Here is an 11069-nt window from a genome sequence, read left to right on the forward strand (position 1 = left end):
CTTCCATTTGCTATTTCTCTTCCCTGTCCATTTTCAATTCAAATAAATTTCTGCTTGTATGCACTAGCCTCATGGCAATTACCTCATTGTGCTCCAGAGTACAAAGTCACAAATTACTGGATCCGGTAATCGGTCTGACCCTTTGCTCTGTGTAGGGGTGATGCTGAGGATCCTTCGGTGGTGGTTTTGTTCTGAAACCATGAAAACCTGTATGTACACTATATGGTTAAGGTTTCACAGGTTTGTGGGGAGACAAGTGGTAGAGCCAAGGTGCAGCTCCTTTCTCTGATAGGCTTACATAATACATTTCCAAGCACGTGGTAATGTGTGGAAGATAATATTGCTCCTTACAGCATCTTAAGAACTTTGGGATAGGAATAAAGTCCATGTTTTATACTGTGCCTAGCAACCCAGTTCAGATTGTTGGGACCTTTGGGTAATAACACAACAAACTCTCTAGTATGGCTTTACAGGTACCTGTGCTGTGGAGCAGCTAACAGCTGCTAGTAGGCTTGTATGGCAAAGGGTGTGTTTCACCAGGGGAGGGAGGAAGCATGTACTTAACCCCAGGTTATTAACCCCAGTTAGCTAACTGGTTAAAATATCAGTGAGGACAAGGCAACTGGGGTTAGTGCTCAAGTTAAAGCCTGTAGGGGGAGCCTTGGGGTTGAATCGAGCTGCTATCCCGAGCTAAGAACACACAACTTTCTGCAGTAAAGACAAACCCAAAGTCAGGGAAGCAGCATGGAAGGTTGGGCTGCCCATGTGAGGCTATGAGAGTAAAATAAACTCTTGTGGAGTTGTCGGTACGGGCCCTGGCTATTTCAGGGTGTATATGATAGCAATGTGGGTGGGGAAGATGGGGGCCCAATTTAGAAAAAAATAACTTGCTTCAAGGCTTACTTTTATTTATTTTTGTTTTTGTTAATTGCTTGGAATAAAAAAGGATTTATTTCTTCACACATTAGGAATCTGGAAGCCACTGAAGCCTATATTACAGTTAGCTCAAGGTAGGTCAAATGTTAATTATCTTAACAGTGTCTATTAGTTACTAATAGGCTCCTTTCTTGGCTGCTGGAGGCCCAAGGTCAGACTACTACTGTTCCTGTAACTTTCAGTTTAAGGTGCATATTTTCTGTGGCTAGTTTCTATCAAAGCAATTCCTGCTTTATGGTGAGAATGCAGATTGTTTTCTGAACTATGTTTCTAGAAATTTAGCAACTTTTCTTGCAGTGAGCTTTCAGTTGATCCCATTCTCATCAAAGACAACATCAAAACTCCCCTTAGCTTCAGTGGTGCAGGAGCAGGCCTGAGATGTTTAGTATAATGAGTGTTCCAGCTACTTGTTGCCAATTGGGGCCTAATGCTATTCCCTGCTTTGGAAATGGCTTACAAGTTCAACTCACTTCCCAGAGGAGACTTTCATCTTCAACTGGGGTTGCCAACTTTGTAATATTTAAAAAACACACACTACAGCAGGAGTGCACTCTCCCTTCCCTACATGTTATCTGTGTGTGTGAGGGGTGGCTTTGTCCTTTTCCCACTGTGCTGACTCCCCACACTCCCCGGCACGTTTCGCCACTCTATCTGGCAACCACGCAGGGCAGGGAGTAGGATGAAGCCAGCTGCTGGGGTCAGGAGCCAAGCATGCTGGGAGGAAGGAAAGGGAAGGCTCACGGCTCAACTTAAAAATAATACTCCTTTTGGTGGAAAGGAAACTTGTCTCCCTTAAATAGGGCCCATTTTATTTGCATTCCTTTGTATGCAAATAGCTCTGTTTTAACTATCCTATCTAAGAGTTTCACACTACACTATTGTAAATCAAATTGCTGTTTTCAGTATTGAGCTGTTATCTTTCTGACTAGAGGCAATATTGCACATCTCATCATTGCACATGCACAAATTCTACCCTCTTATTTACTTTCGAATTAGGCTAGACCAGGGGTTGGCAACCTTTCAGAAGTGGTGTGCCGAGTCTTCATTTATTCACTCTAGCTTAAGGTTTCGGGTGCCAGTAATACATTTTAACGTTTTTAGAAGGTCTCTTTCTATAAGTCTATAATATAGAACTAAACTATTGTTGTATGTAAAGTAAATAAGGTTTTTAAAATGTTTAAGAAGCTTCATTTAAAATTGAATTAAAATGCAGAGCCCCCAGACCGGAGGCCAGGACCCAGGCAGTGTGAGTGCCACTGAAAATCAGCTCGTGTGCCGCCTCTGGTACGCATGCCATAGATTGCCTACCCCTGGGCTAGACTATGAACTCCAGGAGTGACCTAGTTGAGGTTTGTTGCCAGAGGCATATGTAAGCTATAAACTTGGATAATCAAAACAGCTGCTACCAAGTAGCACATCTGAAAGTAACAGCCTGTTTGCAGGACTCTAGTTATATTCAAGCTGAATCTCCTTGTAGGAGAGGAGGGAGAGAGAGAATCTCCACAAGCTGCCTTGCCTACTCCCACATGGTCTGTGATTGACACATCTCAACCCATCCCTTGTGCACTGTTGAAAGAAAGCACTCTGTATTTGTAACTTGTGTAGTCTGGTATCTGCTAATCTACTACTAATCACAAGGAGGATCTGGATAACACATCAGTCCTTAGCATATGCTAGGAACGCTATTAGACACCAGCACCTACACCCTTTCTGACAGCCTTGTAGGAAACAGTCAACACCCAGCCTTAGAGAGACAAATATTGAAGGCTCTCCAGTTGCTAAAACATAGTTTTCAACTCTCTAATGTTGATAAATACAACATACAGCTGCTGGAGAAGGGAAAGGAAATGCCCAAAGGAAATGCAGGCTCGGTCTATCATAAATCGCTGTGTATGTGATTTGAAGTGCGGCATTGATGATCTCATTAAAACCACTCCTTCGCTCAGGTGTTATGGCCTGAAAACTATTCAGTGTTTTGTGACTTATTCCGTGTTCAAACAATCTCAGTCTCTTTACTCTTTAGCATGTAAATTGTTCTGTTGGAAGACAGGGTGCCTCTAAGATTCTCCAAGAAGAGGAGATGGCAAATGGAGAATGAGTAAGAAACTTAGAGAACCTTGCACCTCTAGGTCATTGGTCCAAATCTGCATGAAGGCAATAGTGATGAAAAGTTACCCTCTGATGCCTTTGTGAAGTGAATTTGAGTCTCAGCCTAATTTCTCATCACAATGGATTTTCTTTTTTAGCAAGGATGCAAAAAGTGAGCGGGCATGAACACTGAATAACCGTGTGACTCTGATTATACTCCCAGTGTATATTCTGGTAGAACTTCAGTGGCAATCTGTGACTGAGAGGAGAAAGACAGACACATTCCCTCTCCCTCCCCAGTAAAGCTCGCTTGCCCACACCAGGTGTGTCTGTGTCCCCTGAGGATCTGGGCAGTGAATTTTTTAAAGATATTGATGTATTATCAGGTAGAGCCAGGCACATAGTGTAGTGTTACAGTTTATGGCCTAAATGCTTAGGGCTATAGAAAGCCTGTAGTAGAAGATAAATTGTGGATTTCTTGTGGTGGTGGGTGTGTCAGCCCCAAAGAGACTGTGCTAGGGGTGTGTGGAGCACAGCTTGATGCCTCTGTCCATGGCAGCCTGGGGAAAGGGTCTGTGGCTGTGTGGATTCACTGGCCACAACTAATGCTATTTTACTCTGTGCCAGGAGGTGAGAGGGACAATGATTCGACCTACCTTATACATCCTGTCCAAAGCCTATTTAGTCAGACTGTATTCATGGGAGCAGGATTAACCCTTTATGGTCCTAAGAGATCTGCTTAACACTGCTGTAAACACAGTAAAATTTCACCAAATACTCAGTTCCACCACTTCCCCTTGGTAAACTGTCATGTTAGCAATCAGGGCATGTGCCCATGTTTGTGTGTGTGTGTCTCAGTTATCTTCTCCTCATTGAGATTTTACGTGATGCAGAGACTGCCACTTCTATTGCTCCTTATGCTGGGGGCACCTGGGTTTGATTCCAGCATCTAAAATCAAGGACAGTGTGGGGGCATCTTTTTCATGTCATCTGGCAGGACAAGATGGAATCCTCTGGCCTTAATGGGCATCTGTAATCAGCTCTTTTTTGAGATGTCTCTGTGGAAAAGCCAGGGACTGAATGAGCCATGGAGACTGACCTATCCTCTCCCTTCTAGAGATGGCAGCTGCAGTTCGGGGTTGGGGCAGCTTAGCTGTGTACCTACACTGTGCTCAACTGAGAGCCCTTTTCCAGGGGTGCTAGTGTGGCACCTTTCACCGGTACTAAATTCACCTTCTTTTTTTTTTTTTTTTTAAATCAAACCCCATCAAGGCATCTCTGGTATGCATGTCCTCTGCTTTGCTGTAAAGTAACTATAGATGGCACTCTGGTATCAGTTACTAGTTGTGCACAGCAGTTTCCATGTTGAAGGTATACAACACTGTGACTGTCTGATTTAGGGGAGTAATATCAGTTCTGGTCACTTTCTAAAAGGTACATTTATTAGGTTTCTGCAGTGAATTAATAGCATAATGTGGACCATAATTAATGGTGGGAAGGAGATAAATTCAGTTTAAGGAATGAGAACAGGATAACAGTTAATGACAACACAGTGGAAGCTTTACAATGTAGGAAATACTGTTTCCAGTGTGAAAAATAGAGACTTTAGGGGAAAAGCTGTTGGAAAAATACTTTGCAATCAAAGAGATGTGATTTTCCAGAAAGCTCTCCCTGCTCACATTAGATACTTGTGTGTGTTATAATTATCAGATGCTAATCTCCCCAGGCTCTCTTCTGTGATGCCTGAGACACCTGCATTAATGATTTAGGGCCACAAGATGTTGCCAGAAGTCCTCTCTTGCTGTAGCCCAAAGAGTACAGAGCAATTCCTGTGGAACTCCTGAGCAAGGTTGGCTTATGGCATTGACCAACTACCTGGTACTAAGTTGGGGCTGTCACTGTCTCTGTTCCCTTCCCCCACTGATTTTGAGCTTGCGTGTGCAGAACAGAGTAGTGTATTTCAGATACTAAGCCAAAGAAACATTAGAATTAGTGAGAAGTTAACACACAAGCAGGTGCAGCTATTCTGTCCATATCTCTTCTCACAAAGAGAAGAGGGTCTCAAGTAGTGTGGATGACCTTGTGCAGGCTTGGATAAATGTCACCGTCACCTCTGTTTTGCCTCTGTGCACAGATAGGGATCCTGGAGACTATCATCTTTCTTCTTCCTTAGCCCTGGCGGTTTAAACTCCACAGGTCCCAGCATCAAGAATTTGTTGAAATCCATCTCTTTCTCCTTCCACAAGGTTAGCAGAGATCATTGCCAGGCAGTGCAAAAATGCAGACACTTTTCAAGGTTTTAAAATGTTCCATTTTCACTCTTATTCCTCTATGTTTGACCCCCAATATCTGAAACACACTGAAATCTCTGATCTTACTCTCTTTTGCTTGACATAAAAATCACAAGCATGCTTCAGAGATATGCATACACACACAAAAATCATCTGCAGTCCCCAAGCCCATGGTGTTTTAGTGTGTTTGTGAAGATTTTACCAGTTTGGAGCCTAGTTAATATTAATGGTGCAAAATAGAGCATGACAAATGCATTGCTGTATGTACTACAGTGAGCACTGAGAGTCGCTAATAAATGCGGTGGTGTCGTATTTTTAAAACACAAACACTACTTCATAAGGGAAGGGAGATTGTAGGTACCCAGATCCTGGTAGCTAAGCCCAAAAGCCTTTGGACCAAATTTAGTCTTGGTATAATTTCACTAGTTGCAACCAGGAATTAAATTTTCTCTTCTTGTTCAATGCCTGCTGTGTAAAGCAGTGGTCTCCAAACTTTTTTGATTGTGCACCCATCAGTAAAAACAATTTTGAGTATGCACCCCCTGCTGCAGCCAAACTGTCGAAGCAACAGGAAAAAAAAAAAAGCCACTCGGACTCCTGGTTGAACTGGCCAGTGGGAAGAGGGGGGGAAGGTGGCACTCCTCCTGCTGTGTACCCTGAAGGATCCTCTTACGCACCCCACTTTGGAGACCACTGGTGTAAAGTATAAGTATATTAAGTATCACAGTATCCTACCTATTCCTGCAGTCTAGGGTCTGACTGTTACTATCCCCTTGTGTTGAATCCACCAAGTGAAAGTGTGAGCAGGATGTGGTGATGGACACATTCAGCACCTTTGTTTCATTCAGAAATAGTCACACCATATTCTGTGCAGAGGATAGACAACTATATCCATAAACTGCCTGTGATGAAGTGGGAATTTGCTGTAACATTTTTATGAATCCCAGGCATGCCTCAGTTTCTCTCTGCATGTGGCATTCCTAACTAGTGGTTGCGAAAGGGTAAACATTGCTCCTGGAATGGCACAGCAGACAGGAGGTGTGTGTATCACCTTGCTATTTGGGGGAAATGAATAGGATCATTAAAGAGCTGCCCAAATCTACATGGGGTCCAGCAAGAGAAAGAGATGCCCCAACAACTGCACAAATCAACACCCAACAGCAGGAAAGCCCAGCAAGTGGGACTTGTGAATGAAGCTGAAAAACAAGGTGGGCAGGTAAGTGGAAAAAACGTTTTGGCTTTTTTGTTTTTTTTTTTTTGAGGGCAAGCAAAGGGTAGAACAGAGAGAAACAGGTAGAGCCCATTACAGCTTGTCTGGCCCATCAGGGCATTGGTTTGACCAGGGTGGATCATGGCTTACCTTCTGCCTCTCTGTGTTAAACTCTGGCCTCTGAGATTCTGTATGCCAGGGGACTAATAATTAGTTATCTTGTTTTGGAAAAGGCTTCCTTTGTCACTGTGAATACTCACTGAGAGCATTGCACTCTGAATGGGGCAAAGTACAAGCCTCATGCAGGAATTTAGCTTGGCTGGATTCACTGTAGGGAGAGAGAGAGAGAGAAAGGGAATGCTTATGCCAATGGTCCAATCTGTAAGCTCTCTAGCATAGCTGCTCTAAGCTGACAGGAGAGAGCTCTCCCCTCGACTTAATTAATCCACCCCCAATGAGCGGCGGTAGCTACGATCATTGGGAGAAACTCTCCTGTTGACATAGCGTTGCCCACCACCAGCGATTAGGTTGGTGTAATTTATATTGCTCAAGGAGGTGGCTTATTCACACACAGAGTGACACAAGTTTATGCTGACATAAGTGGTAGTGTAGACATAGCCTCAGAGTGTTGGAGGGTATGGGTCTACTCCTGTGGAACTTTGTGGGTCCTTGGGGCCTGGTACACTAAAGAGGTGATTCCCAGAGGACTGGCTGGGGCATAGATCAGACCCTGTGACACTTCCTCCCCCTCTCCCGGTTCCTTTTTTAGGCCATGTAGTTCTGTAAGTAGGACACTAGGCTGTCAGTCAGTAGGCTTGGGTTCGAGTCTCAGCTCTGCCATTGAATGTCAGCACAGTCTTGGGTATGTCATTTTTATTTCTGTGCTTCAGTTTCCCCATAGGTAAAATGAGAGAGAATGAATGACCCCAGAGCAGGTCTGAGCTTTAATTTCATGTCTATAAAGCAATCAGAACTCCTTGAATGAAAGGTGCTATATAAATGACATAGTCTGAGGAAGTAAATATAATTGGCACACCTGTCTGTGACAGACATGGCAGTTTCCTGCAGTAGCTTTGGGACATCTTACTGTATTAAGTTATGTATCATTATGGGTCAGGGTTTATATGTAATTCCATGGGGGAGGGGGAACACAGCCCTCCAGGACTTGAGGGAGGGGGAGGTGATTAGGCAAATTCACTCAGCTTGTAAGGACTCCAGAGAAGTCCCACCATCTGAAGAGACTCATGTAAACTGGTTCAAAATGGACTTTCCAGAGCCCAACAGGCAGAGAAAGAACTTCTGGATAAACAGCCTGAGTTTAATTTGACTCAGAGGCTTCTTTCTGATCCAGCAAACACCCAGGCCCTTTTGCTCAAGGAGGTCCCCAGTCCTACCTGGGGAGGGTTGGAAGGATTTGGCCTATTGATGCACTGTAAGACAGAGGGGTGACATCTGGGTAAGCTTATTAGCCTGCATGTACATCCTTTATTGTTTTTAATATTTTTTCACTATAATGCCTTCACCTTAAGAATAAATGTACTTGCCTAGAAAGGGCTGTGTGGTAACTTTTAACTCTGGGCAATTACAGCTGCTCATAGCCTCTGAGGAGAAAGCAGAAACTTAGACACAGGCCTGTTTAGGTCGTATGGCTTGGTGGGAAACCTGCAATGTAAACAAGGAACTGTTCAGTATGGAAAAACTCAAGTCAGGAGGGAGAGTGGCATAGGTCTCCATCCAAGAGAGGTGACGGCTGAAGAACTGGAATCCCAGAGTGGGTGCCCTCAAGTGACCATGGAGGGGGAATTGAGGTGCATTTGCTCTGAACTGTGACACTGTTCTCAGACTTTAATTTGCATCCACAACCAGGCAGGCTCTCCCTACTGGAGGAGCAGAGGTTAACAGGTGATTACGTGATGAGGTCTGCTAGTACTTAGACCAAGGCCCTGTGTGCTTAGTAAGAAGTTGGACCTTAATTCTGCAGCTAGGCTCCCTGGATGGTGTGGCATTCTGGTGCAGCTACTGTGTTTATTTAAATATGAAAATGGAGGTTCTCATTTCATTAGATGTGACAAATAATGCATACAGTAATCCCTGGGTTACTTACTGATATTCAATACAGTTTATTTGAAGCCGTTTCCATCTTTTCAATGTGCTGCTGATTTTATATTAACAATGTGTAATGGCCTCAAGTTGTCAAGGGGAAAAGGGGAGGCATGTCACATTTGGGGCTTTTGGTACTTAAGGAAGCATGGAAGGCAGTTTAGGATTGTGGGTTGTCATGTTACCTGGATGTTTCTGAAAAAATCATTGTTAGTGAAATACATAACAGTGGTGACATTTAAACAGTCATCTTTAGGCTTCAGAGTTATCACCGCTGAACAGGACAGTTCACATATTTTACAGATGTTTCAGGTTGTCTGCAAACTCAAAGACTAATTTAAAATTTACATTAATTTAAGGCTTTCTGGACAGCTGAGGGCTAGAACCATAATCAATAAAGAAAAATGAAGAGAGATGCAGGAGGACAGTTTTGCAGCCATAGAATTGCAGGCTAAGGCCCTAGGATACAGTAGAACCTCAGAGTTACGAACTGACCGGTCAACCACACACCTCATTTGGAACTGGAAGTACACAGTCAGGCAAGAACAGAGATTGCCCCACCACCACCCCAAAAAGCAAATACAGTACAGTGTTAAACATAAACTACTAAAAAACAGGAGGAAATTTAAAAAACAGTTGACAAGATAAGGCAACACTTTCTGCGCTTGTTTGTTTTAATTAAGATTGTTAAAAGGTATTTTTCTTCTGCATAGTAAAGTTTCAAAGCTGTATGAAGTCAATGTTCAGTTCTAAACTTTTGAAAGAACAACCATAAGGTTTTGTTCAGAATTATGAAGAACCTCCATGCCAGACGTGATTGTAACTCTAAAGTTCTACTGTACTCTGAACTATCCTGGACAATCAAAACTAAGTGACATTCATCACAGTAAGTGAACAAAGTACATTTCCTGCTGCAGTGTATTTATTATTTTGTTTATCCAGGATGGCCTGGCACTGTGGCTCTCTGCAGAGGAAAAAACTTCTCCATCCTCAGGCCTGGAATAACTTACACTTTCTTTGTATGTATTAGCATGGGTCTATGCATTAGCACATGCAATGGTTCTCTGCAGGAAGTTGCTGTAGAGATCCTGCCCCCTGCATGTGGTTCCACTGCAGGCAGGTCTTTCCAGCTCTTTGGAAAAAGGAATAGGATTTGGCATCTGTTTATTGGTGGAAGTAACACACAAATCATTACTGTGAATGACCCATCATATTTCTAATGCCCCCATAGCTGTAGTGTCCAGACTCCAAACACAGAAGTTAAACCTTGCCTTCAGCTTGATCATAAAGTGTCCTTGCTCTTCACCACTCCTAAACTCAGGCTCTGTGATTCAGAATACTCACACAGTACTTCATGTCTTCGCTATCTGTTTTCATGATCAAAGGATGACTTTTGCCAAGAGGGGTGTTCGCACTGTACTGTAAAAATAGTCAGGCTTTAGCCAGGCTCTCACTCATCTCCAGGAGAGAGTTCCATTCCCGCTCTCTCGTCACTGAGAATGCCTTGCTCCAGTCTCAGCAGAGCTGAAACCTGCCATCTGTCAGCTTTGAGGGCAGTTGCCGTGGCAAGTGTACTGTGTTATAAAGTCTAACTATTGCCAAAATGTGTGTGTCTGCTGCATCTGCCTCGTGATTTCAGACTGAAAGGTAGGACTGACCAGTCTGGGACCTCAGAAGAAATAAAGTGTCATGATCTGGGTGTTCATCAGCACTCTCCACTGCCTACATTTAAACCCCCTTTTGTCACATCACTGCAAGCCCAAAGCCTTGTGACCAGCCTTTCATTCTTTTCTGACTGGGACAGGCAACGTGTATTATGAATAAATGTTGGCTTGATAGCAATTTGATTTTGCTTTTCAGCCTGAGGCATATCACTCTCATAAATTTTCCAGTGAAGAACTTTATTATTTCCTCAGTCAGAATAAATTTTCATGACCAGAAAATGGCTGAAGCCAGAGATTTTCCTGTCAGTGTTGGCACTGTATATTTTTCAGTCAAGCAATCATATGACCACATAAAAACCAGTCTTAAAACACAAGTGCAATATCTGCTTAAAGTGACAGGATGAGTGAAGTGCAAGTCTAATTTTTCTTTCATAACCCTTGCCCTTCTCTTTATTTTTCCAAGGTGGCTAAAAGTCCAAGTAAAGCTCCTCCTCATCAAAAGGCTCTTTTGAAGAAACATTGTTAAATTCCTGTCATCTTTAAGGCCACACTCTGGTTTCTTCTCTTACCTTTTTTGGTGACTATAGGGCCTGTGAAAGATGTCAGATTGCAGCTATGCAGCCTGAAGTCTTATCTACCCCCTGACTGGGTCTGTCTTTTAGTTTGGTGACTGGTGTGTAATTATTGTGGTAGTTCTCAGTCCAATTCCTGGGGATAAATATTCACCATCACAGAACCCATCACCAACTGGCAACCTGAGGAGAAGCTGAGGACTGAATT

This window comes from Gopherus evgoodei, chromosome 14 (genome assembly GCF_007399415.2).
Source record: "Gopherus evgoodei ecotype Sinaloan lineage chromosome 14, rGopEvg1_v1.p, whole genome shotgun sequence".
NCBI classification, from domain to species: domain Eukaryota; kingdom Metazoa; phylum Chordata; order Testudines; family Testudinidae; genus Gopherus; species Gopherus evgoodei.